The sequence below is a fragment of the Ceratotherium simum genome, chromosome X (assembly GCF_057802395.1).
Source record: "Ceratotherium simum simum isolate JZ-2026a chromosome X, ASM5780239v1, whole genome shotgun sequence".
In the NCBI taxonomy this organism is placed as follows: Eukaryota; Metazoa; Chordata; class Mammalia; order Perissodactyla; family Rhinocerotidae; genus Ceratotherium; species Ceratotherium simum.
This window is the reverse complement of record NC_141940.1, coordinates 110,325,938-110,350,388: the sequence shown is the minus strand read 5'-3', so window position 1 is coordinate 110,350,388 and position 24,451 is coordinate 110,325,938. Positions and strand designations below refer to the sequence as shown.

General features: G+C 41.5%; 1 long non-coding RNA gene across 2 annotated transcripts in view; it reads right to left on the bottom strand.

The window, feature by feature from the left end:
• LOC147911990 (uncharacterized) overlaps window positions 1-24,451 on the bottom strand; it is a 253,393-nt gene that overhangs the window by 217,078 nt on the left and 11,864 nt on the right. For both annotated transcript variants that reach the window (XR_015550611.1, XR_015550612.1), the window contains exons 3-4: window positions 6,425-6,550; window positions 4,660-4,779 (exon numbers count right to left, since the gene is read on the bottom strand). This is a non-coding gene — a long non-coding RNA (uncharacterized LOC147911990). The remainder of the gene's footprint in view (window positions 1-4,659; window positions 4,780-6,424; window positions 6,551-24,451) is intronic.

Sequence of the window (24,451 nt, the reverse complement as noted above, 5' to 3'; positions counted from 1 at the left end):
GTAACGCCCCTTGTTTTATCGAGCAAACCTTCAGGCTTGATGTTTAATTCATACCGTACTGAGACAAGAGAGCGGCAGAGAGTGAGTCTAGGCACTGAAAATGCATCAAGGCCAGCTAACATGGGCTTGGGGGCAGGTGGCAGGAACGGCAAGATCCTTGCAATTTTCTCCATTCATGACAGCCCCAGATCTCAGCACCACTTGCTGCCAGCTCCCTTCAGAGAGAGAACACCAGACAGAGCCTTTCTCCCCTCATCATTTGATCTCTACCAAGAGAATCCACGAAGGTCATCATTAGTGCCTAGTGCAGGAAGATGGGGACCATTTCCCAACAAGTTCATATCACACAAAAAGCTCCAGCATGACAAAAGACAGGGGAATATCAGGAACTTTGTCCTTTCTCCTCCTTGCCAATTAGTTTTTGACCGTTATTTCTAAGGCGTGTTTTAATCCAGTAAGACATAGGCCAAAGAGAATAGAAGCCAACCTATAACAATGTACATTGTAATGTGTAATGTGTGTGGGTTTGTGTGTGTGTGTGTGACAATGAGAGAGAGAGATTGAAAGAGAGAGAGAGAGAACATAGACTAAAAGAGGAATAGAATTGTCACTGTCACCGTTGGTCTCCCTATTCATTTCTCTACAAACTGAATAGTTTGGGAGGAATCAGAAGAGCAGAGGATACAGCAGTGAATGAAACAGACAAAAACCCTCATAGAGCTTATTTTTGAATTGTGGGGAGAGGCGCAAGAGATATGCAATAAATAAAATACATAAATCATATGGTATGATAGATAATGATAAGTGACATGGAATAAAATGAAGAAGGAAGTGAGGATGAAGAGTACAGGTTGGTGGGGGTTGCATTTTTAAATAGGGTGGTTAAGGAAGGCCTAAGTGAGGATATAGCATGCAGCATTTACCAAACTTATTTGCCCAAGGAAACTATTTGTCATAGAGCAGCTCACAGAAGTTAGGAGATGCTGTTTTAAAAAGTAGTTTCAACTGGGGAGGAGAAGGGTATCAACTAGAAACTGTATTTGGCTGCTAGTAATTAAAATATAAGTGGTTTAAACAAGATAGAAGTTTCTTTTCTATTTGCATAAAAGAAGTATGGGGATAGGCAGTTCAGAGATATAGGACGCTTCCATGTTGCCAGCAGGAACTTGGGCTCCTTTCACCTCTCTGCTCCACCCTCCTGAGCTCCTGAGTTCATGGCTTCCATCCTCAAGCTTGCTTCAGGCCAAGACAGTTGCTTTATCTCCAGCCATCACACCTGTGTTCCAAGCAGAACTCTCCCTCTTACAGAGTCTTCTCATAAGTCCTACCCAACATGTTTTGCCTACATCTCATTGGCCACTCCTACCTATAAGAGAAGCTGGGAATGTATTTTAGTCAGAAGGTGACTTCTCATAATAAGATTAAGCTTTTTTTAACCAAGGAAATAGAATGGCAATTAACCATATGACTCAGGAAAGAAGGAGGGTAGGGTGGAAGGAGGGTTTCAGTATACAAAACAGCACCTTTCTATTTCAATGTAGCAGATAGTGCAGCCTCCCACAGATCAGTACCGCAGCTGCAGAGCCCATGGGAGCCTGTGGTTAAAACTACATGGGACAGAGCCTCCAGGAGCAAGATCACCATGTGCCATCACTTGGCTCAATGCTCCCCCCAGCTCCTGTTTTGTCTTTCATCAAATCACTGGCCCTTAAGTTTTAAGGAACCCTAATGTTCATCTGGATCAACCCCCATCCAACACTTGAATCCTCACTCCACATTCCAAACAGATTTCCACCCAGTAGTTCAAGCCAAAACCTAGGAGTGATCTGGATTCCTCTTTCTCTAACAACACCCTCCTAGCACATCCAACCTCCAAAACAGATCCATCAACTTCTTTTGCCTTCTTACTGCTACCAGTTTCTACAAGCTCCATCATCTTTCACCCGGTGGTTAGCAGCCCATAACTGGTCTCTCTGGTTCCACTCTTGCATCCCTATATTCCATTTGCCACATAGCAGCCAGAATGTCATCTTAATAATGTAAACTCAGCCACGTCACTTTCCTACTTAAAACTCTCTGGCGGCTTCTCATCACACTGAGAGTAAATCCAAACACCATGATCTGACCACTCCCCGTCTCTGACTGCTTCTTGACCACTCCTCCCCTTTGCTCAGGCACTCCAGCTACACTGGCCTTTTTGTTACTTGAATACACCAAAGTCCTTCCCACTTTAGGGCTTTTATCTAGAATGTTCTTCCCCACATAGCTGGATCCTTCTTATCATTCAGATCCCCACTAAAATATTCCACCTCCTCAGAAAGACCTTACCTGACATACCCAGTCTAATGAAGTCCTATCCCTAACAGACACTCCCTAGCACATCACTCTATTTTCTTCAGGCATTTATAACTAGTTAAAATTAAAATGCTCATACATTTCTTTCCTTGTTCATTATCACCATTATTAAGTTCTGTGAAGGTAGAAACACTGCTTCTTTTTTTTTTGTGAGGAAGATCAGCCCTGAGCTAACATCCATGCTAATCCTCCTCTTTTTTGCTGAGGAAGACCAGCTCTGAGCTAACATCCATTGCCAATCCTCCTCCTTTTTTTTTTCCCCAAAGCCCCAGTAGATAGTTGTATGTCATAGTTGCACATCCTTCTAGTTGCTGTATGTGGGATGTGGCCTCAGCATGGCCGGAGAAGCGGTGCGTCGGTGCGCGCCAGGGATCTGAACCCAGGCCACCAGTAGCAGAGCACGCCCACCTAACCACCAAGCCACGGGGCCGGCCCAACACTGCTTCTTTTGTTCTCCCCAAATCTCCAGCACCACAGTCAATGGGATGTGGTAAGACTTCAATACTATTGGATGAATGAGTTTGAAATGCCCTCACTCTCCTAATCACTGTTCTCTGAACACCCCTCAGTTTGCTACAGGCCCTCTTAAACAGGCTCCAAGAAATACAACTCAGTTCTTAGAATTGTATCATTAGCAAAGAACAGCATGGTGCTCTTGGGCATTATATAATGTCCCCTGCCCTGGTTCATTGGCTGATTTTGAAAGTGAGTTTTTGCATATGGATTCTTGGATCCATTTTGAGAATTTTCAGGAGTGGAAGACTCCAAGCCAGAAATCATGCCATATGATGATGTACGATCATGAGTCAAGGCCCCTACAGTCCAGCAACTGACAGAATCTCCCCAAAACCAACTTGAGATGCACAGATGTATACCGGGGACACCTCAAAGCCAAAATGTTTAGCACATACCCTTTCTTCTGATTTTAATGTTGACTTTTTATTTTAATAAATAATCTAGAAGATTTTAGACAGTTTATTGCATATTATTCCAATTTTTTGAGGTGACACAGAGACTTCCATGCATTCACAAAACATCATTTCTTTTCTTCCCGGGCATATAGCTCGATTACAGTTAGGAAGGGCCACGTCATTGAGTTCGGGCCAGTGAAATATGGGTGGAAGTGATCTAAACCACGTGGTGGAAGGGGACAGGATCCCTGAATGATTTAGTGGAGTAGAGTCACCTACACCTTCTACCTGAGTTGGAATGTGACATTGAGCAACAAATAAACTCTCATTCTAGTAAGCCACTGAGATTGTTTGAATGGTTTGTTATGACACTGATCCCACCCTGATTTATACAGAGGAATAAAATAAAGACCCTGTGATAATAATAATGTTAAATTTTCACAGAGAAACAATTCAACGTTCTGCAATCTTAGCCATTTTGGGCTGTTACAAATTATGTAGTTTTAACATCAGTGGATGATGAGCAAAAAGCTAGCGGCTTCTTAAATGACATAAACATACTGTATTTGCTTTTCAAGTGCTGGAAATGTTTCTAACTAAAACACGAAAGAAATACTTGAACAGGCTGACTTGGGGAAAATGCTCAACGTGAAGACACCAAAATGTTTTCCAAAAAGGGAAACAACTCAATATGGTCCCAAAGCCCTGCCCAGGCTTTAATAGAGGGACATCCAAAGTGAAGTAAAATTGCTGACCTTATTCTGAAATTTAAGGGAAATTTTCTCACAAGGGTAGGATGTTCTTTAGTTGTAATTTAATGTAATATTTATTTTTCTAAAGTGATTTTTTTTAATTAAGGAACTGTCCAATTCTTTATCTTGACCTCCTTAGGATTCATGGGATCAAACTGAATCACTCTCCTACCTGACCACACTTCAAATATTTCTTGCTAACACTGTATTTTCAGGCCATTAGACCTTTCTAAGAATCAGGAGACATTTTTCTATGTAATTTCAGATTTTCCTACATTGACTTCCTCTCCATTTATTTAGGAAGAATAATAGTAATTAATAGTAATAATAATAGCATCTGCAATGCACGTTAGAATTGACAAAAAGCTTTCACATCCATTATCAAGTTATAGTAGTTGGTAAAACTCTAAATAATCCATTTATTTCTGTATTCCATGTGTGGCATTTCTAAAATTGTAATTTCCCAACTTCCTAATGTTTTCCGGACTACCACAGCCCTACTCACTAATTATATACAATAGTTAACATGTAATATAATGTGTTTTACTTATAAAATATAGGTGTATTTTACCAGGAGAGCAAAAGTATCAATTATCTCTAACAAAAATTTAACTTGCAATATTTTTTTAACGTACGCTCACCATATTTCTGTAGTATCCTTTTTAAAAATCCTTTGTTTCTCTTATTTCTAATGCGCCCAATTCTCTTGTCCAGTAGTATCAAGTTTCCAGTTTTCCAGCCTCTTGTTTGAAATCCATGGCCTGTGAATGTTTTAAATAAAGCAGAATTATAGAAAAAATATTAAATGAATACAGATGAGAAGGTCATCTTTGAGTGGTGTGATTGCTTTCGGATTTGTGTTCATTTGGGTTTTTCAAGTTTTCTGCATTATGCATATAATTCGTTTTGTAAGTAGAGAAAAAGTAAAAAATAAATAATTAAACATAAAGCACTTAGCTTTTGGTACATAATTATATATAAGGATTGGTTTGGGTTCATTTTGGTCTTAGTAGTCTCTTGTCCTCAACTTTATACTGAAAAAGAGTGATACAGCAAAATGCATTGTATCGAGCAGAATTCTTCCTCCTCCAAAGACGACTCTTTAGAAATGAACATCTTTTTGAGGCACCTGTTTCCTTTCCATGGGGATGACAGATAAAGTTTGATTGAGAGAAATGTCAATCGTGTTATGAGGCAGATGGATTAACTTTCTAACGTTTCTTTCCTGACAGTAAATCTCAAGTTTTACTCCTATGCTTAGCAAAATATTTTTAGAAATATCGTTTGTTCAATAGATATGATGCATTTTACTACTTCTTAGAGAAAACCATTGATCCCTATCACCGTGGCATTAGGTAGGCCTCACAAATCATCCAGGCATCTGCCATCAGCCTCAAATAAATCACTGACAGAGCAGTAAAGAAAAGGGAAATGCCATTGGTAACTAGGGAGTCAAGAGGAAAAGATTTTACAGTATCTCTATTTATGACATTTCCTTTCTCTTAAAGACGTTGGTTTTTCTAATTTCTTTTGCAATTTCCTCTTGAGAACTTCTCTCACGAAATACATTTTAGCATAGTACAAATTTTCCCAGCAGGTATTTTGGAGTTCTTGAAAAATTCTTTGTAGACTCATGCTAAATATCATCCAGTGAATTTTAAAATAATAGGTCAAGCAATGATAAACAAAATGTATGAACTTTACATATATGTGTATATACACAAACACATCAGTATTTATTGATTCAATTTTAAAGTTCCTATCTTAAAAAATTATCAATTCTCCAACCTAAAAATTCTCATCTACTTTGTTTACATTCATTCTATTGTCAGGGAGGCCTGGGTGAAATTCTTTAAACATAGATGAACTTCCTTCAAGCTCCTTAGGGTTATCTCTCAATTGCTATAGACTTCCCTCCTGGGCAAAGTAAATTTCTCTCCTTTTTCTCCAACCTTATTCCTCTCCTGAAGCCAGGGGAACACTACAAAGCTGGGGCAAGGTTGATCCAGGTTCTACAGTGGTCTCCATTCCTAATCCTGGAGATTTTTGGCTACCTATAACTGCTATCTTGCCTTGAGAAAGAGTTTGGCTATACCAAAAAAGAATTCATGATCTGTTCCAAACCTGAGTCTAATAATTTCACTTAAATACAATTATTTTCAGTTATAATATCACCACCTAATCCCATAGTAACTTTATTCCCAGCCACAAGAAGAAAGGTGGAACAGAGAAAAGGGAATCAAAACAAGTGTTATCCACAAATCAGAAAAGAACCAAAATTCTGATAAGTAAAGACAAAATTCTTATTGCAATAGTATTTGAACTAGAGTAGGATAAACGGCCATAATAAATAGTCCCCAAAATATGTAACGGTTCAAACACAATAGAAGTTTATTTCTTACTCACATAATAGTCCAAAGTGTGTTTCTTGGTCAGTGGCTGGCTCCTCCCACATGTGGCAATTCCAGAATTCAGACTCCTTCTATTTTGCAGCTCTGGCATCCCCAGGGCCTTGTAATTATCTGCATTCAGCTGACAAAGAAATAGAGCATGATGGAGCTGCCTAAAGGAGGAAGTAACAAGTATCTTCTACTCACATTCCATTGGTGAGAACTAGTCACATGAGCACACTCAACTGCAAGGGAGGCTGGGAAATGTAATCAAGCTGTGTGTTCCAGAAGAAAAGGGAAAAAGAATTTGGTAAACAGCCAGCAATCTCTGCTATAAGTGGTCTGCATTTACCTGTTTTATTCATTCTTGAATCCCTTACACTTTTGCTCAATACCTAACATGATAGACATTTGATAAAATGTTGGATGAATGTTGCAAGCCAGAAAGTGAATCACTGTGATATTTCATTATGTTATTTATATTTTATATATAATATGTTATATTTTTATATAATTTTATATATTTAATTTAACATTTAATTAATACTAATTTAATATTAAGACAGTCCAAAACACTTTAAAATTCCAATCTCATATTTGACTCAAAGTCTTCCTCCCAACCAAGCTGACTTGTGATTCCAGAGACCTGGAATGGGTATCACACCAAAGTGAGGGGAGCTGCTGTCTCACACCCTGTCCTCTTTTCTACCCAGACTCCTCAGAGTTGAGGTAGTGGGAAGAAGGGAGAAGATAAAAAATTTTTTTCATACTTTCCCTCTGTTTTGTTGATTATAATTGCAGTTCCCTTGTGTGGTGGTGGTGAGGTAACCATCCCTTTTCTATTGGTGTCACTGTTGTCCTGTATAACCCTGATCGCCCTGGGTTTCCTCTATGAGGCAGGAATTTTAAAATCCTGGCTCTCTGAAAGGAGAGAGCACATTGGTTTTTTCAAAAGACCCCATGGGAGGCCTCCCCTGAACAGTGCCCTCTAGTGGAAGATCCAGCTGAAGTTGGCCTCTTTCTCACCCCTCCTCAGCACCCTCCCCATGGTCACTTGCTGATGGGACTGCCTCACTGAGCTGGCAACCCTCTTGGGGGATACAAACAAGAGAGTTTACATTCTAGCCACCTTCCATGGTGTCCGCTCAGGCACAAGAAAGTCCCACACTCTTGTCATGCTGGCTTCACCTGGCACTTTGCTCTCAGTTCTGACTTCTCACCCCTGCCACTACCCTGTGCCCCAGAATCATAGGCCCAGAGTATCAGGTACTCTACTGGCTTGGTGGCTAAAAATCTTGGTACAAGAGATAATCTTACTGTCAGGTTTGGGGTGAGGAGGTTGTGGCAGTTCTGCCACCCTTAATCTTACAGAAGGAGTAGAAAAGTTGAATGCCCCATAAGGAGGGGAGGGAGAGGGTTAGTTGCCACTCCGTGAATCTCTAATCCTGCCCAAAGATGGCCTCACATCCTATAGCCACATTTTACTTGATGGAGGGGGAAGCAAGCGAATAGGGGAGGGACATTGGTGCCTGTTCTGCTGAAATGGTACCTCTCATCAGGCAGACACTGGAGAAAGGTGACTGTTTCAATGGATTGGCAACTCTCTAAGCTTAAAATGCAGGGGACTTGGCGCCTTTTGTCTCAGATATGAGTTCTAGTCAAAATTCCATGAAAAAAGCCTGCTTTGCACTTCACACCATGACTCTGAAATGATTCTTTGTCAACTGAAGATTTGACATTTTAGACCATTGAATTTGATTTCTGGCTGCCTGATCTGTGGGATATCTTCAAGGGAAGGGCAGCAATCCCTTATCAAAAGGCGTAACTATTCTGCACAGATAATTCCTACCATCCCATCCAGGAAAACTGCTGACCTTTGGACACATAGCCCTATAAAAAGCAAAATCTAGAGATTTTCACTCTTGATGTTTTATCTAGGGTAAACATAGAAATGGCTATGTGTAATCCATGTAGCACATGCTTAGAAAATATCATTGAATTGAGCCAAATTATTTGGAAGAAATGAGGCTTTTAATTGTTCTATGTAATTTGACTATGAACCCTCCCCTGCAGTCCCCTGGGAAGATACTTGCTAAAAAAAATCATGTGTTAATACTTTGGTCCAAAATAAGGTCTGGGAAATAAGATGGGTGATATTTATTAAATTCTTACATCTGCCAGTCACTGTGATATACTTCCTTACATATACCTCGTTTAAACCTCAAAACGGGACAATAAAGTAGGAACTATGATTAACCTCATTTTATAGATGGGAAAACTACAGCTTAGAGATTTTTCATTGTACAGCTGGAAAGATGGAACAGTTAACAAGTAGCAAAGTCAATATATGAGTCCATGTCTATCTGAATCTACATTTGTATTCTTTCCACTACACTATGTGACATAACTGATGTGGGAGAACACACAGTTGGACCACACATCAGAAGTGGCTCAACCATGATCAGCATGTCCAGGTTTATTCTCATGAGGTGGGTTGTAAAATGGTGTTCTCCATCTGAAGGCAGAATAGGAGATAGGCAGAGGGGATGCAAACTAGGTGTCTGAGAAGTTGGCTATGTTTCCCCTACAAAGCATATAAAGCAATGTGGCACGAAGGGAGATGGGTGATTTGGGTACACACTCAAGACTATACTAAAGCACAGCTGTGGACAGGAGGCCAACAATTCAGGAAAATCTCACCTACCCAGAGGTCCAACTTGTAGCAGCCTCAGTGGGTTGTAACCCAGGGGACAACAAAATTAGTTCAAAGGACTTTTGTGCAGCAGAGATGGCCCAAAAAGCTATGAAATTAATAATACTAGAAAAGTGTAGCAATACCACTGGCCCCCTCCAGATGACCATGTGTGTGAAGAACAGCAGTGGATTAGATACAGAACACATGGATAGTTAAAGAAAGTCTCCCAGGGGTGAGGAACAGAGCAGGCAGAAGAAGTGTTCAAGCAGAGCAGTTGAGTGAGGGGTGGACATTCAGCGATTGGGCCATCTGAGTTCTCCTTGTTTCAATAGCCCCTAAAGACATCGCTGCACGGCAGCACAATAAACAATATCAGAACAAGAAAGGACACTGGAGGTCATTGGAGGTCACCTATTTTACAATTGAGTTGATGAAGTGACAAAACTATTGCTGCTCATAATTACAATCCCGAGTCATTAAGAAGTAATGACTGTGTCAAAATACTATGTTTAAGATGGCTCCAAAAAAATAAAAATAAATGTAATGGCATTTGCACACATAAACATATTTTTTGAAAAATGTTCTTTTGTGAAATATCTCATTCTCTGATAAAGTCAGATATATTGGTCATTATCGTAAAACCTGGTAATAATATTAGTAGAGGACATCCAGCTTTTTCAAAGTCTACCATCTCTTTTCATCTTCACACCCTTCCTATGAAATTTCCAGGATATGTATTTGGTACAATTATCCTCACTTTATAGGTTTGTCTCAGCGAAGCCACTTAAGGTTGACAGAGCCACTGTTAAAACCTGGGTCTCCTAACTCACAGCTCTGGGCACTTTCTTCCATGTTTCATTGCCTGATAGCTTCTTCTGAAGAGTGATGCTAGAAAAAAAAATAGGTACCTAAGAAAAGCTGGCCATACAGTATCATTTAGGCATTCATTCTTTCAACAAATATTCATTAAGCATCTGAATCAGTTAGCCATTGCCACAAAAATACTGCAAAAACTACCCCAAACTAAGTGGCATTAAACAACAGTCATTATACTCTCATAAATTTATGTGTTAGTTGAGGACCAGATGATTTAGGATGGGCTCCACCGGGCAACTCTGCTCGTCCCAGTTGTGGATTGGCTGATTGGGCCCAGGCTTGGCTGTGGTGGTACAGCTCTGCTTCACATGTCTCTCATCCTCCTCCCGGAGCCAGAGAGTGAGCCCAGGCACATACCTCTCACGGAAACAGCAGAGGTACAAGAAGATAAGCTTCATTTTCAAGTGCTTTCCAAGCTTTTGGTCTGCCCTCCAAGCCTTCGGCCTGCTAATATTCCATCGGCCAAAGCAAGTCGCAAGTCACACAGCCAAACTCAAAGCCAAGAGGAAGGAAAAGAGATTCTGCCTCTTTAATAGGACAAACTGCAAAGTCAGATGCCATAGCATGTGGATACAGAAGGAGTGAAGAATTGGGCCCATTAACGCAGTTTACAACAGCACCTACCATATTCCAGGCACCATGCCAGGCACTGAGGAAACAGTGCTGATCACGACAGAAGCTGGCCTTCTGAAACTTACAGTCAAAAATTGATGATTAAACATCCCCCCACACGAACTCCACTGCAGCCTGCTATAATTCTAATCAAAATTTAATAGTGAAGGTAAATCTGCTACCCCCATCATACTTTGCATTTCTGGGAGGAGTAAGTGCTTTGAGGAATTATCCATTTTTTTGAACTCTTCACCACTGCTCCCCTGCTATTGTCATGCATTATCAAGATGGTCTCATATGATGTATTTGTTCAAGTCAATACAGTAGTCCCCCCTTATCCACAGTTTTGCTTTCCGCTGTTTTAGTTACCCTGTGGTCAACAGCAATCTGAAAATAATAAATGGAAACTTCCAGAAGTAAACAATTTATAAGTTTTAAACTGCCTGCCATTCTGAGTAGCATAATGAAATCTCATGCCATCCTGCTCCATTCCACCCAGGACGTGAATTGTCCCCTTGTCCAGTTTATCCACTCTGTATACGCTACCTGTACCCATCCCTTAGTCACTTAGTAGCCACCTCAGTTATCAGATCGACTGTCGAGATATTGCAGTGCTTGTGTTCAAGTCACCCTTATTTTACTTAATAATAGCCCCAAAGCACAAGAGCAGTGACATTGGCAATTCAGATATGCCAAAAAGAAGCCATAAAGTGCTTCCTTTAAGTGAAAAGGTGAAAGTTCTCGACTTAATAGAGAAAGAAAAAAAATCGTAGGCTGAGGTTGCTAAGATTTATGGTAACTTTTATTACAGTATATTGTTTATAATTGTTCTATTTTCTGATTAGTTATTGTTGTTAATCTCTTATTGTGCCTAGTTTATAAGTTACACTTTATCATAGATATGTATGTATAGGAAAAAACATAGTACATACAGGGTTCAGTACTACCCACGGTTTCAAGCATCCACTGGGGGTCTTGGAACATAACTCCCAAGGATAAGGGGGGACTACTGTAATCGAATTACTTAGAGAACCAATGGAATAGCCCTTCTCCACTCTTTTGGCTATGGGTCCCTGTGAGAAGGTCCACGAGTAGGATGGAAAAACTCTCACTTGAAGAAGCTGACGATCTGCATTCCAGGGCTCCACCTTTTACAAGCATTCTGTTTCCATTACAAAGTTGTTACTTAATTCAGAAATATTTACTGAGAGCCATCTATGTACCAGGCTCAGTGATCAGGGTTTTTCCATCTAATGATTCATCTAACCCTCATGATAACACTGTGAGTAAAACTAGTACAAGATTTATCCCATATTCAAGAAATGGTTACTAAAGCACTAATTATACGCCAGGCACTGGGCCTGCCAGATGAGAAACATATATTTCTGGCCCTCCAGAATCTCACTTTCTATTAAGAGAGACAGACTTGTAAACAATACAATTAAAATATAATGAGGTAAGAGCCTTTATAGGAGACAATGTACTTTAAAACATTATGCAAATATAAGGTATTATAATTAAGCATAGCTGTAGGTCTCAGAGACCTCATCCTGTTTTCAGAAGTGCCTAATTAATCTTTAAGGAAATCTGCGGTACTGAGGCAATCTGAAGCAGGTGGAGGAATACCCTGACCCAAAACCATATGCCACCACTGTTTCCATCTTTCTGAGAAAATCTGATTAAAAGGGGAAAAAAAGCATGATGCTTGCCAGCCCAGCAAAATAAGTGACAATCTTCAGGGATTCAAGAGAAGACTAGAGAAATATATGTGCCCAGGACAGGGAATAAGAAAAGAGGGGTAAAGTTTTCAAAAATATCATAGCTAGAGGGAACTCAGCACATAAACTTAAAAAATGAAAGTAGAGCATGGAGTGACCTTATCTAGGCATTGGTTTTAATTTCCTGGATATGAAATCAATGTCTGTGAGTTCCAGAGACAAAAAAAAAAGAGTTTGTTATCAGCTCCAGTACTCCACAAATAATTGTTTAAACAAATAACCAACCCAAATGTGTATCCTTCTCCCTCTAAACTTTTTCTCTACTTCTTTCCTTCCTTCTCCAAATATTTCCTAAAGTAAAACATGCTAATTGCTGGAAGGTACATGATGACATCAGCCACTGAGTCAGCTTGTCTTATCAAAAACTTTCACTAACAAATAGAAAATGTTTTTAATAAAGCACATACCCTTAGACATAAAGGGAGTTATCACAAATGTAAAACCCCTATAAAAGCCCAATCACTGAAGATTAGAGATGTTACTTAGAATATCAGTGCCACAATCTCAGTACTGCTCTCATTAAATGACTGCCCAAGTTATGAAAACTTCATAATTCCATGAAAAATGGGTGTCTCTAACAATACCATGTATAATTAAGCATACATTGCCGTGCAGTTGGAAAATTCCATTGTCACCTGCATCAGCCTCAAAGATCAATTTGTATACATGGATCAAAGGGAAACTTACAGCTTACTGGTTCATTTAAAAGTGAACCAGGATGATTCTGAAACCTTATTAAATCCCTCAAATTAATCAGAATAAGAATGTTTTGACTTGTAAACAGCAAAGTATTTTATAAGGGATTATGAGGGAGATGCATTCATCTATTGTTTGAGTTGAACTTTTCTGATGTGTTCATTTTCATTCCTTGTCTCTCTCAAGCCTCAATATTCTTGAATCTTGTTCAAATTAATGATATATTTTAAAGTCAAATCAAAATTATATTATTCCATTCAGCTTAACATGCAAGGCTTCGGCAGGTCCTCCAGAAGTGCAGAGGGGGAGAAAATATTACTGATATGAAGTAGAAACCAAAGCCCTCTCATCTTCATTTTGTGCAACATCCTTCCGGGGGGGGGGAGCCAAGCAAGGGACAGGCCAGGCTAGGGAGTTCTTCACAGCCAGGTTAGAGGGAAGGAATAGAAAGCATAGACCAGGGTGAAAGACAAAGGCTCACTCCTGTTGGTGGTAGAGGATCACTGTGAATGTCCTTTACCTATTGTCTTTCAGCTCTAAGCTCACCTTTCTAAACCTGGAGCTGGGACTCTGCAAGCCACATTTTCCCAGCTCCCTTGCTAGCTGGCTTCCTGTCCAGTTCTACCAGTGGGAGATTGAACATGGAGAATCTCCTAGAGGAAATTGGAACGTGGGAGGAGGAGAAAACGGACTTCCGACTTCTTTCCCAGTTTCTCCAACAGCATTACTCATCTCGAGCCCTCAGAGGTGCCAGCAACGGCTGGAGGGTCTGTGCTCCCTCACTCACTGGACCACGCCATCTAGGCCATCAGAGCACCCATTGGATCGCCTCATTGTTGGCCCCAGCACCAGCAGCAGGGCACCTGCTGCACAGAGCTCCAGGCACCAGCCCCTAAAAGCTCATTTTCCAAGCTCCTGGGTTCTAAAACACCACTTCTCTCTCCTGTCTTCCCAGCCCAGGGTGGTAACTGATTCCTACAACTATTCATCTCCGATTCCTAGGCTTCCCCTTTTTCTCTCTAGCCTTCCAACACCTGTGTAACAAATTCCTGTATTAGATCCATTCCATTTAAATTCCTAGTGTAGTTTCTCTTTTCTTAACTAAATCCTAACTGATATTCTCATCAAGGCAGCAACTGTCAATGAAGGAAGAAAATGGATTTTTCCATTCCTGGTGAGGGATTGGAGAAAGGATCGATACGTTATTTTTAGAAGCTGTAGAGATGATTCTGATAATATCACCATTTCCCACCATTATTCTTTCTGCCTTTCTTCCTCCTTGAACTGTAATGTGGTTTCTGAACCACCTTACAAGGGCATGCTGTGTACATCTAAAGCTGTGTACTCCCATTAGAAGGGATCTGTGGGAGTCTTCAAGGGGTCCTTCTAGCCATTAACCCCATAGGTAAATCCACCTATTGCATATGTGTCAATAGTGGTGATTTGTAATGACACTAGACCATGTACAGCCATACCTCCCTCACTATTCCTTTCAAAGGCTGCCCTCACCTGCCAGTTAAAAGAGAGGTATACAAGGTACCAACTCTCACAGGAATCAGAAGCCACACATGTAATCATGCCAATACTCTGGCATGAGGACACAGTCAACCCCACAGAGGAAAAAAATTAACAGAACCTTAGCCAAAGACTTAGGAAAAGGTCCCCAATCCTTGATATTTAACAACTCCATCAGTAACTGTACTTTCAAAACCGGACCAAACACCTGCCACCCCTGCATAGATCATAGGTCAGAAATGAATTCAAGCTAAAAGAATCATTTAGAAAACTGGAAATTCTTCAGTATTGGTTTTTACACATGAATGCCATAATTATGTTGTTATATTTGTAAAGTATCTTTACTTCTCTAGTGTTTTGGTTGTGTTGTATTTTGATTAAATATTAACCAAGAAATATTTTGAGAAATGTAGGAAGATGATTCCCTAAATAAATAACTTTGGTTTTAAAAAATATCACTTAGAAAAATTATTAATGTAATGAATCGAGGTAAGCACTTTAAAACTAAACTCAAGCAGATGTTGACTGCAGCGTTTGGCTTCCCTTTCTGAGCATCACTGAGCTAATGCCCACAGCTAATATGACCTCAAGAAAATGAAGCCAGTCTTTGGCTTAGTGATTTAGAGGCAGTGGAGGGAGTTGGGAATAAATGCTACAAGTTTTCAGTCAAACCCAAAGCAGAATACAAGCCAGCCAAAGTAAATAGTTTTGTTCTTAGGCTTCTAGTTGACATTTGTGTGGCAGGATAAGGCCTTACCCTGATAAATAATTTTTTGAGTCAACAGTTCTAGCTTCAGTTTACCTTTTAGTGGGGGGAAAACACATTAAATCATATAAAGGAAACGGAGTATAAGACAAATGTTTCTCAGTGGTTCTATTTTGTTTACCAATTTCTCAGGCTAGCTTCTGGCTCATCTTAAATTCCAGTCTTGACCCCCACCTAGCCTCCCACACACAAGACACACATCCCCTTCACACATCTAGAGCTCTGCACATCAATATTTTCTCCATAATTTACCACTATTCTTCTCAACTCTTCTTCACTATATGCCTTTCAAGCAGGGCTGCTATCATAAACCCTAATTTACAGGGCAACTTCATTCAGTGTAACTGCTCTTCAACTTGTATCAGAGGCAGAAAAAATATTTTTTGATAAATTTATCAGTCTAAATCCATTCATATTTTCCATGTCAATTGTTGGAAAGTTGTATGTAAAGTAAATGTAATGATGCACATTTTTCTGACAATTGTGTTGTAATGTCTTTGATATTTCTTAAATATGCCCCCCCAAATCCTGCAAGTTTATCTATAGAGTGGGAAGGGAGCTAATGTTGACTGGTGTAACATACCAATTTGCATTCAGGATACATTCCTTCTTAACTTGTTTACTTGTTTGTATTTGCTGACAATATGCATATGTCCTGAACATTTACTATATATGTCCTATACATCTGCCTGAATTACCATCAACTTGAACTTTAAGCCTCCAGAAAAATATTATACTTTTTTTTTTTGCCACTCCTAGCAATGTGGCACACACACAGAGTTCCCTGGTAGAGCCGATATAGGAGAACCTGTTGGCACCCTGTCCACATCCCCTTGCCATTCATTATTCTCTTACATGCCTATGGCTTTCAAGGCAAGCCCCTGTGGCTCCCTGCCTGAAGGCCCTCTCTAGCCACAGGAGCATGCCCTGTCCACACACAGGGCAGGCTGGAAGAGTCAAGAGTTGACTCCTCCCCCAGTGGCTGTCAACCAATGAAGGATGTGAGTAGGTGAATACACACCCCAGCTTCCTCAACGCTTAGGTGGAAAAACTCTGAGGCATGTTGTACACAATCTCCCAGAGGCCCACAGCAAGACTGTCAGTTACTCACAACAGTAACATTACCATTAACGTGTGTGTACTGGCTTCCTTCCCTTCCCTGTTTCACTTTGCCCTCCCCTACCAGTGCTTCTTGGGATCACTCTCAAATAAACTACTTGCATCCATATCTCATCTCAAGGTCTGCTTATGAGGGACCCCACGCTAAAACTACTCAGCAAATGTTTCAGTGATACTCATGGGCCCTACAAACTGGCAAAATGAAAGGTCTCATATTTGGGAATGGGGGAATAAAAATGACCTTGGAGTTTTGTTTTCTAAATACACCACTCATTCCCCACAGTAAGTGTAGGCAGGCACCAAAATCATACTACTGTATATTACTATTAATATAATCTCACTTTTGGCCCATAGGCCAGTAAAGCATTTTGATAATGAAACCCCTAGACTAAATTGGAGCCCGGGCCAGTGGAGTAGAGTTAAGCTCCCTGACAGACATTGGTAAAACTGCCTAGACAAATGGTCCCAGCTCCTCAGCCCATGTAACAACTCATAGCCAGGAATTTACACAGAAGCAGAGGAGTCTCTTAGAAAGAAGAGTCCAAGGTTCCAACCCTTTCTGTGTGGAGTTCAACATTATTAAAACCTTCATGATACTGACCAAGGCCAGGTAACAGGAAAGTGTACTGAGGCCATGAGGGTGGCCAAGAATGACCACTTGACTGGATTCAGCATCAAGGACCCAGGTTGGAAGGGGATGGTCATTTGGACTCCTCTGGGAGGCTGGCACTGGAATCTGTCTCCACCTATAGTCCACTCTTGATTGAGTCTAATACTGAGGGGGGAGGTGTTTGCCATTTGCACTCATTCAACAAATATTATCGTGCTGGGCTAGGCACTGAGGATTCAATGGTGAACAAAATGGACCTGCCCGTGCCTTTGTGGAACTTACAGTAGAGTGTGGAAGACAGACATTCAACAAGCAGCCAAACAGGTAGATACCTACAAAAGGCATATCTAAACAACATCACGGGTCAAAAGTTCAGGGCAAAGGGGATGTAAAGAGGGCAGACTGGAGGAAATAGCATGTGTGAAGGCCCTGAGGGGGAAGGGAAGGTGGGATTTTCAGGGAATAGGAAGAAGGCCAATGTGGCTAAGGTCAGAGAGAGAAAGAAAGAGAGAGAAGAGAATTTAGAACATTGTCTGACACATCGACACATCTAAGTACGCAATAAATATTAGCTATTGAGGGACTCTTTTCCTTTAATAGAAAAGCCCTCACTTCCTCAAGTGAAACTCCAGCTTGGAGTAAATCTTTGCAATCACTAACATTTTTCTAGAAATGCTAGTGCCTACTTGATGGCCATTAATTAAAGTAAAACTGTTCACTAATTTAACAGGGGTTCTGAAACCTAGCTGCTCAATAGAAATACCTAGCGGCTTTTAAAAATGATTCTTTGACACCCCTGACCAATCAAATCAGAAACACTAGGAGGTGGAGCACGGGTGTGAGTGTTTTTGAAAGCTCCCCAGTTGCTTTTATGTGTGGCCAGCTTTGAGAACCAGGGTGACAGCTCAACGTGATCTAGTTTCTCAGTCAACAGCTAGCCAGCCTGTCACCAAGCCAGGGCCCAAATAGGATATAAGAGAGGTAAGTTGAAATTGAAGTCACGACGAGTTTGCTGAGAGCCTGCTCTGGGCTGGGCACTTTTCATTCATTGTGCTATTCAGTATCCAAAAATCTCTATGAGATAACTCTTTTCATCCCATTTTATAGATGAAAAACAACTGATATTCAAAGAAGCAAGTTGCCCAGGTCACACACCAAGTAAATTGCAGGACCAGAATTCAAGCTCTGGTCCTTTTGGGTTCAAACCCTACCCTCTACCTACTACTCCTATACTGCTTTCTAAGAAAGAGGTTGGGACTGGCTCCATGGTGTAGTGGTTAAGTTTGGTGCATTATGCTTCGGCGGCCTGGGTTCATGGGTTCAGATCCCAGGCACAGACCTACACCACTCATCAGCCATGCTGTGGTGACAACCCACATATAAAGTAGGGGAAGATTGGCACAGATGTTAACTCAGGGCTAATCTTCCTCAAGTGGAAAAAAAAAAGGACGATTGGCACAGATGTTAGCTCAGGGCTAATCTTCCTTAGCAAAAAAAAAAAAAAAAAAAAAAATAAGAAAGAGGTGTATGGTTGCAACCCTTGAGAAGCCAAAAAGGAAATTAGAGACTGAGAAGGTGGTGGCATTGAGAAGGGTCACAGGGGCATGTATCAGAGGGCACAAGACAAACTTTACATAACTCACCGTTTTTCTCACGGACAGTGCTGCCAGTTATGGCAGACCTCTAGGTAGCCTGCCCTTGCTCAGAAACTTCTCCCCATGTTACTGAGGAGTCATCCCTGGTGCCACTCTTCCTCTCATGCCCCTTATCTAATCCATCAGGAAGTGCTGTTATCTGTGCCTCTAAAATACCTCCAGAATCTGGCCACTTCTCACTATCTGCACAGCTACAACCCTAGTACGGCTCCCTACCAAGAGACTGCGTCCGCCTCCTTCGTACTCTTGCAAAGTCCATCCTCATGCAGCAGCCAGAGCTATGGTGGCAAACAGAAGTCAGAGCGTGCTGATGAAGCAGGCTGCTCTGCTCAAACCCCTCCAGTGGTTTCCCACTCCAACCAGACCACAATCCCACCTCTTCACTGTGACCTCCAGGGCCTCCAAGCCCTGGGCTCACCTATCTCTCTGGCTCCACCTCCTGACAGGTTCCCTCTCACTCACACTGGCGTTCCACCTGTCCCTGTCCCTCAACATTTGCTGCTCTCTCGGGGCATTCTGACATGCCATTCCTTCTATCTGGAGTGCTTTTACCTAGATCTTCGCATGGCTGCCTGCTTCTCCTAATTTAGCTCTCAACTCCAACGTCACCTCCTCAGAGAGGCCTTGCCTAACCATTATAGCTGAAGAGGTCCCCATAGCCACCTTGCTGATCATGTGCCAGGCATTCAATAATTACTTGCTTATTGTTGGACTTGCTTTTAAAAGTATAACTAACTGCATCCAGGGCCAGAAAGATTGTGCTTCTTTGGTTGGAAGTTCTATTCATCACACTCTGTTTGACATGCTCTTCAGCCTTGAACTCATCACCAGTCCTCGTTCTCTGTTTGCAAAATGAGAATAACGATTAACACGAGTCTTGAGGTGACCTTCTGACTGAGGACTCCATGTGTGCTAGCCATTAGACACCCAGTGCCATGTTCAGAATGAGGGACAACCCAAAGCCAAATCATTTTGTTGTACCTTTCCCTTTGCGTTAGATGTTGGCTTTTCATTTGCATTTAGCACGTTTGTGGAGGAGGCCAATAAACGTTACACCGGCTGACACCGTGTGAATGCTCATCAGATCCAGTCAGGGCAGGAAGGCTGGGAGCAAACCATCACCAGAAACCCTCACAGGCTTGGACCAGACTCTATGTCTATTAATCTCCTGCAAGATAACCAAGTCCACTGCCAGTAAAAAGTCAACAGCACCATTTCCTGACTTGGCGTTATCTAAGAGTCCAAACAGACCCAAAAAATGGAGTTCAGCTTCTACCGCAGGCCATTCGTGAAAGGATGGATAGTGCCCGGGACAATGACGGAGCTGCCCCTGTGGTTAGTGTCAGGTCTTCTGCGTGCCCTCCTTAACTGCAACGTTAACCTGCCACTGTGTAGTCCCCTCTTTTCTCCTCTCTGTAGCTGGGAGTTCTAGGACCCCCATGAGGACTGTGCGTAGAATTCAGGGGGTCCATAACTTGGATGGGAAAAATTTACCTTTTTGTTTTCAATCTCTAACTCAACAGAGGCAGGTGCCCTCAGCAGTATTAGAAGTGCCTGTGACTTTGTGACCAATAAAATTCACAGTTGTTTTCATGTCACATTTCAGTTGTTGCAGATATTTCAAAATACTGTTAACACTCATCACTACTTCAGAATTGTAGCAGTTATTAGACCTGTTGCTAGATTCTGTTATTTAACATGCTAATAAAGAAGCACATGTATTACTCGATCACAAATCTGTTTTTTGTAATATTTTGATAGCTGTATTTTAATATAATTGATTTCCTCTGTTATCCTATGTATTTTATTTTATACATTTAAAAGCATTTTCTGAGCGTGAGTTCATAGGCTTTACCAGACTTCCAAAGCCTAGCTCCTGCCTTAGGTCCCGCATTAAAGTGGCCAAATCCTCTCACTGATACCTCAGCAAAGTTTTTGTCTTAGGCAACTTTGCAATTTAAATAAGGTTTGTCTTACTTGTCTCCACACAACGCCCCACTCTGTCCTGTGTCGCTGTCCCTAGCAGTGTTTCTCAGCTTTCGTGGGCCATGCAAACTTTTAATAAACATTCATGCCCCCCTTAATACTCTCGGAAATGCAAAATAAATTAAACACTGTGATTAAAAACCAATCAATGGGGCAAAGTGCTGCTTTGTTTTAAACCATCACATGTCAACTTCACCAGAAATTCTGATTCCCCATTCTCACGAGCAACCTTGCTTGGTTGAGAATCACTGCTAAATGAATGCCCTTGTGAGAGGACAGTAGAAATCATCCTTGTTCTCACTAACCACTCTATTCTTATCAGAATCTCAGGCTGAGACAGGTTGGCTTCTCCCATTCTTGGCCTGGGAGGTAAGGGAGAGGGTCTCATTGGTGTGATGTGGGCAATTCCTTTTTTCTTTTAGTTCTGAGATGACAAGGTTGGAGTTTCTGTAAAAGTTTACCAAGATGCTAAAGGGAAAGGCAGAAGCCGTGTAGAAAATGCAGAAGTCCAGAATCAAACTTGTCTTCAGAGAACAGATTTCTTATCCCAGGGTGACTCCAGTCTGGCTCCACACTGACCGGCCTGGCACTGACCATTGGGCACTCAAGTCCCTGTGATTTTCCTCCTCTCTGTCTGGCTGGGATGTGAGACTTGGCAACTCTGAACCATACCCAGAGGGAGCTTATGGTTGGCACAGCCTCCAGGCCTGGCAGGAGTTTCAGGCCCTGCCACTGTCAGCGTCCTGACTTCTTTCCAGGTGTGGGCAGAGTGAGAAGAGAAGGGGGCCAACGAGGGAGGCCAGAACCAAAGATAAAGCCAACATCTGAGAGGCAGGGTGAGGATACGGATCTAGGGGTGTGATATAGAAGCAACGATGGTGCAGAGGAGTGACCCCAAAGAATCATGAAATGAGCCCTGTGTGGGCCCCAGCTGAGTGGTCTTCTCTTTGGTTCCCCCCTTGAGGCCGCTCCTGCTACTGCACCTAGTCCTGCACCCCCAGCTCAGGGGGCAGGTAGCCATAGCGACCCTGAGTACACTTGTGAGAGAGGGCGCGCGCACACACACACACACAGACTCACACAGACACACACATCTTAGTTCCTGCTTGGTCTTCCCAACACTCACTTCCAATCCTCTTCTCCCTTTCTGAAAGGCTGTCTCTTTCCCAATCTCTCTTGATTTTAGGAGTGGCTACGTGCTAAAGGTCTGGCCATTAAGACATAAGGGGAAATCTGCTGTGGTGCTTCTGGGAAAAATATTCCTTTTGTTATTAAAGAAACAGACATAACTTCCCCCCTTTTTCCTTTCTGAAATGCTTATCTGACGTCTAGAATTGTGAGAGTCATATTTCAACCATAAGGCAACAGACATGAAGAGAAGGCCAAGAGAATGGCAGAGATGCCATCTCTGACATTCTTGAGCCACTGACCCAATGCCCCACTGGCTACCTCCAGGTTTTGGATTATGCAAGAAAAGTAAGTCTTTTTCTTTGTTAAAGCCACTCTTAGTTGGGTTTTGTAACTTGCATTCAAAAGCATTCCTAACTCATACACCAGAATAGCCTCCTCTTTCCAATATCTATCAACTCAAATTAACCACATTGCTCCATTCCCAAACTCACCTGCTGTGAAGCCCAACTCTCCCTAGCAACCCCTTAGCCTACACAAATACTGATGACACAGGTGACAACCCTTGGATAGCACTGCTAGCTGGGTTGACATTCAATGTCAAATTCTTCTCTTCTGGTTATTATATCTAACTCCGACCTATACTAGATCCCTGGTTTGCCTCATCACCCCAACTCCCTACAGAGAGTTTTCACAATGCACAGTAGCAGGGTAGCCAGGTATGTGCAGTTTTTGACCTTAACTTTCACAGTTTCTCTCAAAACCCACTCCTCCATGAAGTGCCCCCTCATCACCCCACATCAAGCGACCTTCTCCATCTTTGAATACCACTTACACCTGCACCACTCATTTAGTGCTGAACACTTATGGCACTGTTATGCATTGATCTTAGTTATCTTCTACCTCCAGGAAGCCTCCTGACCCTCTCAGCCTGAATTAGACACCCCTAATACCAACTCTTGCAATACCTTATGCTTTCCTCTATTAAGGTCTCACTACACTTTTGCCACCTTCTGTCAACTTCTCTACATCCTCCTGTAAACTATAACCTTCTTGAGATAGGTGTCATATCATAGTTAACACGTATATCATTTCTCACATTGGACCTGGCACATATTAGGTGCTTAATAAATTTTTGTTGAATAAATGAAGAATCTTATCTCCCCACCAAGACATCGAGTTCGTTGAGAACAGGAATTTGGATTTTTGCCTCCTTGCACCCCCCTAGTGATGCACAAAGTGGTCTTATAATAGACCTTTGGTCATTGCTTTGTATAGTGACAACCATGTTTTACTTCAATAACTTCCAATTGACAACTAAGGAACATCATTTTGTTTGTATATGCAGATACATAAACATCAAATAATGAAATATGTATGTATAAAAATATACAACACTTAGCCAAGAGGTGCCAAATGAAAGCTTCCCCGATGATTTTTGCCCACCAAAATGCCTGGTGGTGTGACTCCACTCTCCAATTGTTCTTGCACCATGCATACATAGCCTCTATTATTTTCTTACTAAAAGCTTTGCAACAAAAATCATCAACAACTAAAAGGAGCCACTTCTGAAGAAGTTCTCAAATGAAACAGAACAAGATAAGAGGGTTTATCACAGGTAAGAGCAAGATGCCTTCTAACACCAGTCTAACACTGATACAAACATCCTGTGAAATTACTCACAAAAAGTCTACCAGGGCATTGCTAGTAATGTTCTCAGGAAAGAGATAGCCTTGCAAAGCACAATCCATCACTCACAGCAAGGGCTGACCACTCAGACATGATGGTTCTAACCTAGGTGTTTAGGATATTGAAAAGGATGACCTCCGTCTGTCCCATTTCTTCCAGGTGGTAAATGGTAGCCAAGTGATTCTCCCAAATCCAAACAGAAAGCCACACAAGGGTGAGAATGGGGTGGAGATGGCCATGGTGTTGGCTGAGGAAGGCGATATGGCAAGTAAGCTGGCAAACCAGGACGCATGTTTTCAAATAAAGTAGAAGGGAAGACTCCAAAAGAGCATTTATTAGGTTAAGAATATGAAAATTCTTGGGGAGAATACCTCGTGTGGGAGAGAGGAATTTTATGAAAAGTTAAAAAAGGAAAATACTCATGAATCATCTGACACAAAACTTCAAGCTGGACTGGAAAATATATGAAACACCCAAAGTAGGAATATTCTCGCATTATAATCTTCAAGCCTAGAGGAGATCAAAAACACACTCAAAAAATGTGAGCGATTCACCAAAGTTCAAGTTTCTCTTGGACCCCAAATCTTAAAGTAACTTTTAGTCCTAGTTCTCTCCAACGTGGAGAGGAGGCATCAGAAGAGCATTAAGTGAGAAAATAGGATTATATGTTCCTAGCGTCCAGTTGATTTCTGCATCCAAAGCAGATTTCTACTTTGCCCTTACCTTCACCCAAAAACATCCAATCAAAGATGACTCTTGCCAGAGCTCACAGACACTTCTGGGCCTCTGTGGAGGTGGTATTGATCTCTTACCAGATGTTACAGGCTGAATCGTATCCCCCCCAAATTCACATATTGAAGTCCTAACCCCCAATACCTTATTTGGAAATAGGGTCATTACAGATGTAATTAGTTAAGA